This window comes from Trichoplusia ni, chromosome 4 (genome assembly GCF_003590095.1).
Source record: "Trichoplusia ni isolate ovarian cell line Hi5 chromosome 4, tn1, whole genome shotgun sequence".
Lineage (NCBI taxonomy): Eukaryota > Metazoa > Arthropoda > Insecta > Lepidoptera > Noctuidae > Trichoplusia > Trichoplusia ni.
This window is the reverse complement of record NC_039481.1, coordinates 11,699,975-11,707,631: the sequence shown is the minus strand read 5'-3', so window position 1 is coordinate 11,707,631 and position 7,657 is coordinate 11,699,975. Positions and strand designations below refer to the sequence as shown.

The following is a 7,657-nucleotide window of genomic DNA, read 5'->3' as shown; positions in this document are numbered from 1 at the left end:
AATGTACGATACACCGCGTGCCCGTCAAATTGCCTGTGCTCATTTCGTACGTAGATATTTCTAACTGGCGATGAAAGTACATGTTAGAAAGGTGAACAAAGAAACATTGAAATATCAACGGGAGTGCCCTAGTAATTTAGTTATGAGAAACATGCAGTCCTATAGAAATAAAAACAAACTGTAGCAGTATACCTGAACACACATAAGTGAGCCAGCAAGGGTCAGAGAGTAGACAAACAGCATAACTCAGAACTCCATTACTATCTGCTTCATGCTTCAAAGCTATCATAATGCTCCATAACTGAAACTAGAAACCGTACGGCTGAAAGACGCTTTTATCCATCTAAAGCCAATGATACACTCGTAACGAGCAATTACAGTTTTCAAAGTTAGGGGCGGTGTATCTCTACACGATTACGCACTAGAGGTTAACTGCACCGCGCGGTAACATGCTTGTTAGAGTCAAACTGCCTTTGAAAGGAGTCGCCTGTCGCGTCATGGATGTACACGAAAAGGGAAAAGCTGCCGGCCGCAATACTAGTGCGTAAGTGAGGAGGGAGGCGGGGGACGACTACACGGGAACGCTTCTAAGTTGAGCCACGTCACATGACGATTTAGGTAATCGTTTGGACGCGTTTAGTGGTGCATTCGGCACGTACAGTCAGGTCTTATGGCGACCCGTGACGGACTTACTTAGTTTTTGTAGAGTTTAGCGCCGTTCTGCTGTTTATAGCGGCATTTACAGTAACAGTGAGAACAACCACTCATGAAGAGGCGGCTAAAATATAAGTAATAATGAGTATTACACGTATTACACGGGAATGAAGAATATTAATAATTAATCAAAGTACCAACATACCATCTATAGCGAAAGCCTCCGATCTATTTGAAACGGAATTCAAAATAATGATGTCTAAAGGATCTTATAAAAGAGACAAAACGCTGCAACAGTTGAAACCCCGAGCCTCTTCAAACATTCTCCGAACTAGGGAAGCTCCCTAACTTTAACAATTTGCACGAATAATAAATAGCTGTCGTACCCTTCATTTCTCTTTCAGTCTCATCATAATAGAAATCATTACCAGTATCGCTTCCCACCTGGACCCCAAACAATTTCCGTTGATCACGACAAATAACGTCTGATACTCCATCAATACACTCGCCAACAAATTTCCCTACTCAAATCGGATTATATGAAACGCACGTAATACAAAAACGCGCCTCGGGAAACGTTCATGAGGAATAATGGAGGAAACGGTGAGGCTTGACGCTTGGGTATGCCCAAAACAAGCATAAGGGATACTATATTCTTCCACACCTTGCCCCTAGTTTTCTGGCCCCAGGTTCTCACTACAGTTTGACTAATATAATTTGAAATTCAAACTCTTTAACAGTTACCTATTATTTATTTAGCATTTATTATGCAACGCCAAAGACTATAATTTCCTCGTGTGCATGTTTAGATTATTTTAAAAATTCTCTTTGTATTGACGTTCAAGTTTGTTCATATCCAATTATTTGTAGCCGAATGTTTCTGAAGGACAAATGAGTGTGTTACCAAGAGCAATGGTCTCGTTGGTGTCGCGCTGTGACGCGGGGGTTCGTCTCCCGAGTCGTGTTATGGGGTAACAGTTATCATTGAAATAATAAAAAATTCTCTCTATTGATTATTTTAACAGTGTTCAGGTTAGTTTTTTGGGCTAAAAATTGTTTTTATCTTTGTGTTAATAGTATCTCAACATTTCGACTGTAAGTTTATTGATGAAAAAAAAAATTGAGTGTTATAAGAAAAAAGGATCATGAAAGGTTCATTAAACTTAGTTGAAACTTATCCGCATGCTGTCCAAGTTGTTGAAATTGTACACGCCATAACAAGGAGGCAAAGAGTTAAAGAATATACGAACAGGAATAAACTCCCGAGTTTATCCTCAAGTTTAATGATTAGATGGGTGTTAATTGAGATCGTTTTGTTCACTGAGTAAGTCTTGATTTCAGCATTCGGCAGTCACTGGGCAAATCGCTCGAATGCCAATTAATCGCGTCATTAGGCAAAACAATGGCGGCTGGAGGCAAGACGAATTAATCGCACATAAAAATTAAATTACAGAGTTTATGAATTTTGAAACAATAGAGAGAGGTTCAGGAGAACTCGAAAGCTGGCCTCGATTTTTGAGCTAAATTCAGACCATTTTATAGCGATTTAATGATTAATAAGTCCTTTTGTTCTGTTAAGATTCTGGACTACTCATTAAAACCATTTAACATAATTAACTGAAAAGGACTAGTTCTATATTTTGCACAGTATAAGTAGATACAGAATTTCCCCTAATTTATATGCGTGATGTAGAAGAGTAAACTCCATGTCTGAAGCCTAAGTGTGAGTAAATCCACTACACAATGGAAGGATTTAAGGGTCCGACGTAAATAAAAACAGGCTTTGCTCCAATAAAACAGGGAAATATACATAAAGTTGTAAAACATCAGAAGATTTGCTCAAATCCCGCGGATCTCTGTTCTATTGTGAATTAGGGGATGATTTCTCTATGACCTCTTAGTCTTTGTGGCGAGGGTCGCACAAAGCTTGCCAAATAAACATGCAAAACTTGCAAAATATGTTTTAAGTCAAAAGTAAATATTAATGACATCGCTTTACCATTCACTCTCCACGTCTACATATATCTAAAGTTTAATGATTAATTTCGCAATAGTAAGAACATTGTTCCGTATCCATGTCTCCCATTTCAAATATAATAGGCAGACGTTTTAGATGCATATCTAGTCTCCTCTACATAATATATTCATGCCGTCGCCGGCGCGAACTTTAGATTTGTTGCAATAAACTTCTGTGCGAATATAGGAAGCCTAGGCTACCGGGAAGACAATCTGGACTTGTGTGATAAGTATAATGTATTGAAACATTTTGAGAACTCAGGTCTAGAATATAAATATTTTAAACTATTATTACTATTAGGCATCCGTGTTTCGGAAGGCACGTTAAATTGTGGGTCCCGGCTGTTATTCCTACATCTTTGACAGTCGTTACAGGTAGTCAGAAGCTTGAAAAAGTCTGACAGCCAGTCTAACCAAGGGGTATCGTGTTGCCCAGGTAACTGGGTTAAGGAGGTCAGATAGGCAGTCGCTCGTTGTAAAATACTGGTACTTAGCTGAAACCGGTTGGACTGGTAGCCGACCCCAACATAGTTGGGAAAAGGCTAGGCCAATGATGATATTACTATTAGGCATGTCAATGCCACGCTTCTTCATGCCAAAATAAACATAGCTCCAGCACGTTTTCGCAAAGTTATTGGCTCAGATATTAAAGCAGTGCTATAAAGCGCAGCAGACGATCCATAAGCCCGCCCATCCAAAACACGACTATTAAGATCAAGATAAAAATTTCAAAGTAAGACAGTCCTGGGCCGGCGCGCAGTATGGCCGTATCGCGCCTCAACTTGCTTCGTATAAATCTGAACATTTTTCCACCCCTGGCTGAATCCAAAGAAGTTTAAAAGTTTCAAACAGTGTTGATACATGTGATGGGGATTACAAAGTTTAGCCAGTCCTCTTTGACGGGCCGCTTTTTATTTTACTTTTTATTTTAATCTTGAGTCTTAGTGAGGATTTTCGGATTTACGCCAAATTGGGCGGCGAACTAATATTCACTGTGTTTGCAGCAGGCAGCTAGAGCTATTGGAGATACATCACGATAGATAATCAGTTTCGGTTTTAATACAGTTTGTGCATTGATTTTTGATTGTTAAAGAAATTTAAATAAAAATACGTCAAGTTTCTGAATATCACCTCTTTTTCGATTGGTAGAAAATGCTGCGCCACTACACATATGTTGTTAAGTATATAATAATCAAGAATAAATAACCCATATCATTACTTATATTCTAAGGTACACAAAAATATACGAGTAAATATTTGAAATATTTAAAAAGGCCTTGTGAAGACATTTTTCACTACCTTTAACAAAAAATGGAATCTTTCAAATATTTTACTAAAAATTAAAGTATAAAATATTTTTCAATTACTCAATTCTTATATATCTCAGCATCGCCATTCAGACTAACAACAAGCGCGAGCTGCTTACTGAGCGGTATAATTGCCGCCTGCCTCCACTGAGCCATGATAATTGCTGCACAACTTAGTTCACAACCCACGTCAAGCAATGAGTCAATATCATTACCTGCACTATTGCTACGTAGTAATTCAATTAGATACTGGTAGAAACTTGTGTGTGTATTATAATCATCCTGTCAGCTTGCACTTGAACTGGTCTGACCAATTGTGAAACATTAATGAGATGTCATTCAATGGAGAGCACATGTCATACATTACCTTATATCCCGAAGCTTTGTGAGGTATATTACTAAATCTAGTAGTTAAATCTAAAGCATAAAGAAATCGTGTTAATATAATTTTGAGTTGCTAAGTGGCTATTGTCCGTTGCGTTTTCATAAGTAAGTCTTAATCAGCATGTCCATCACTAAATCGATCGCCGATTAATTCTATTAGCAACAAGAAAGTCTGCAGAAATCGAAAGACGAAACAAAACACCTAAGAAAACTAGCATCTTACACAAACGTTACTAACAAATAGAACTTTCTCGGCAGTTACAACCTGAAGTTAAATTAATTAGAAACCTGACCGGCATTCGGATCCGTAACCTAGATGTGAAAGATCTCAGAAGACCCACTTCCAGCGACGAGTTGTTTCACATACATAATTACTTTCGAGGAAGGGCTTAGTGGATGCCCGGGGAATTTCAAAGACAGAACTTTCAATTAAGAAAATGTTAGTTATGGTATCATTATAATGTTTATACGGACCAGGCAACTAGCTCTGACAGTCTTTGAATGCCTTAACTTTCTAATTAAATACTATCTCGTCTATAAAATAAAATTGGACCGGCATATATAACGCGATTAAAATAGTGTCTCGTTTCTTCTAATATAAGGAAAGCACAACTTCGTTCATAAATCCTGAGAGCAAGTCAATGACTAAAAATAGTTCTTCTGACGAATAGGTAAGAACACCTTCTAAAACTGTTTCCATCTATTTCATTCAGTCAAAGACTAACCTAGCGCCATCTAGTTGGAACAAGGCAAGTGCCTGCGTCGGCCTGATAAGCGGTATATTGATGCTCCCCTGGGCTGAGTGATTCTCGGCCAGACAGCCATTTTTATTATTAATATTAGATCACAATATTTACTGCGCCCTGAGGAGCGAAATTGAACAATATTTTCGGATCTGAGATCGAAGTGACGCAGTTTAGTGTGGAGACTGTAAATATGTGAACATTTTATCTTTCCAGCTACTTCATATTTTTCCGCAGTTTTTCTTGAAGGTTACTGACATTACGAAAGTTAACTTGTTTTATATTTTTTTTCGTTTGAGAAAAACCTGGTTATATCTGTAGCCCTTTGTTTTCTCACTTAACAATAAACATCAGCCCGATTTCTGACAATTGGTCCATGCTGTATCCTATAGAATGTTTTTAACTAGAACTGTTAATGATGCAAGAAACTAATGTGACATAAAATATTATCTACTATTTTTTATAGTTACTGTTAAAGAGTTCACCTCAATGGATATGGATGCAAAGAGTGTTAATTGCGATATGTCGTCAGAAGTAAGGAATGACAACTTAGGTTGCGCCGATAAAAAATACAAAAATGAAATAAGGTCAGGGGAACGATGATGAACTTAATGGAAATTCTGTAATCTCTAATTTTACAAAAACAACATTAAGTACAAATCAAAAAGACAAAGTAAATCATTCAACAAAAACACTTAACAAAGCCACCAAACAGATTAAAAACCAACGCTAGGATCCAATCCATCAGCCACACACATCTCGGAACAATTAAAATCGGATCTCGGGCGACGAGAAAGTCAAACCTCGCACTAAGCCCAAGATAATTGCAGCAGATTGTCTCCAGCCGTAAGCCATTGCCAAAGTTTAAAGAATTGACTACAGTTATCTCTGTTCGGAATTGGCAAGGGTTAATGTGGGTAGGCAGTAATTAAAGTTGGTGATCCCGACTCCCGTTTGCTCGACAGAGCTAATGCCAGATACTGTTTGTTTTTACTGCTCCGGCGAGCGCGTGGCGCATTGAAATCATATTAAGATTGGAGATACTGACTTGTGAAGATTTCCAAGTCTATGATCATTAAGTAACGGCGCATGACTTGGTACTGATAGCATTGGACTTAGCCTGTATTGATAAGCCCGACAGACAACTGTACCATATAATTGTAATCGCCGTCATTATTCATGCTTTAGTCTAAATCTAAAATTATCCTAACAAAAAATTATAATTTTATTAAATAGGTACCATAAATGAGCTACAATTCAAATTACTCAGCGAACAAATTTTGCACAATAGAAGCAACCTCCATCAAACTGCGTGCAGACATCTCAGATCAAAATTCTAAATACCAATACAAAGTCATAATTCCATCACGCGGCAACGAAATTGTACTGCCAATAAAATACATTTAACTGTGTTTTCAAACCAGAAGTAATTGGCGGGGGGACCCGGGCAGACCGGGCGGGGGGGTGAATCTTATTGGTAATTACCGGGCGACGAGGCACGCAGTTAATTCTGACGTCTGCTTGGAAAACTCAAACAAAAGGGAAGAAGACTTCAAAGGATTCATTAAGTTGCTACTCAAATAATGGCGCCTCATGGGCTGGGAGAGGCTGCAACCTGCTTATTTTGGCAACATTCATAAATGACGATCTTAATATCAGAGACAAAAGCTTGTGTACCCGCCTTTCTGTCCAACTTGCTGAGATCTCGCGAATTGTGTGCTTGGGTGGTTCCCTACAGCAGCGTTATTGTTGTACTTCCTTTTAAAAGCTGTCTTCATTTATTATAACGTTTTTGTAAAAATATTGCAAGTGACAGGAGACAGTTACGTCGATATAGTAAAACGCGTAGTACGATTTCACAAAGTCATTAATGAGTACAGAATAGAAAGGCGGCCAAGGCGTGCCTTAAATTTGCAGTACGTATGACTGACAACATGTTTTAGCAACTATATTTCAACGTTTCCGTAGTGTAGTGGTTATCACGTGTGCTTCACACGCACAAGGCCCCCGGTTCGATCCCGGGCGGAAACACGTTGTTTTTTGCAAACAAGTTAATCCTAATGGTTTTTTATTTGTCAATATTCGTAAAAAAGTAAAATTAAAATCCATATTTTTTGAACAAACATAAGCTGTCGCAGTCTCAATAATAATAACAGATCAGTTGCAAAGCGCGGACAGTTTCAATTTCGAGCCGTTACAATAAAAACAATCCGGTACAAAAATAAACGACTCAATCGGACGAAATCAATGAACGTAAACCGAATACACTGATTAAAAGTTTCGTAAAGGTCCGAGGGTCCTACCTGACGTACGTGCTTAACGAGTTGTTATGAATGATCCTGGCCACATAGTCCAAAGGTCGCATTAGATGAACCACGACCCCAAAATTGACAAATTTCATACGCGCACTATGTAAATGTTTCGCAAACTTTAAAATCGAATTCGGCGCGCATCGGAGCCGGCGGGTAATTGTTTTAAAAATCACCCGAACTGAATATTTTGTTGGAAATTGATTGCTCGTTAACCGTGGATTAAAATTGGTTTCTATAATCT

General features: G+C 38.3%; 1 non-coding gene across 1 annotated transcript; it reads left to right on the top strand.

Annotated features, from left to right (window-relative positions):
• Positions 1–7,062: 7,062 nt before the first annotated feature.
• Trnav-cac lies at positions 7,063–7,135 on the top strand. The gene has a single exon. It is a non-coding gene; the product is annotated as a tRNA-Val (tRNA).
• Positions 7,136–7,657: the final 522 nt, after the last annotated feature.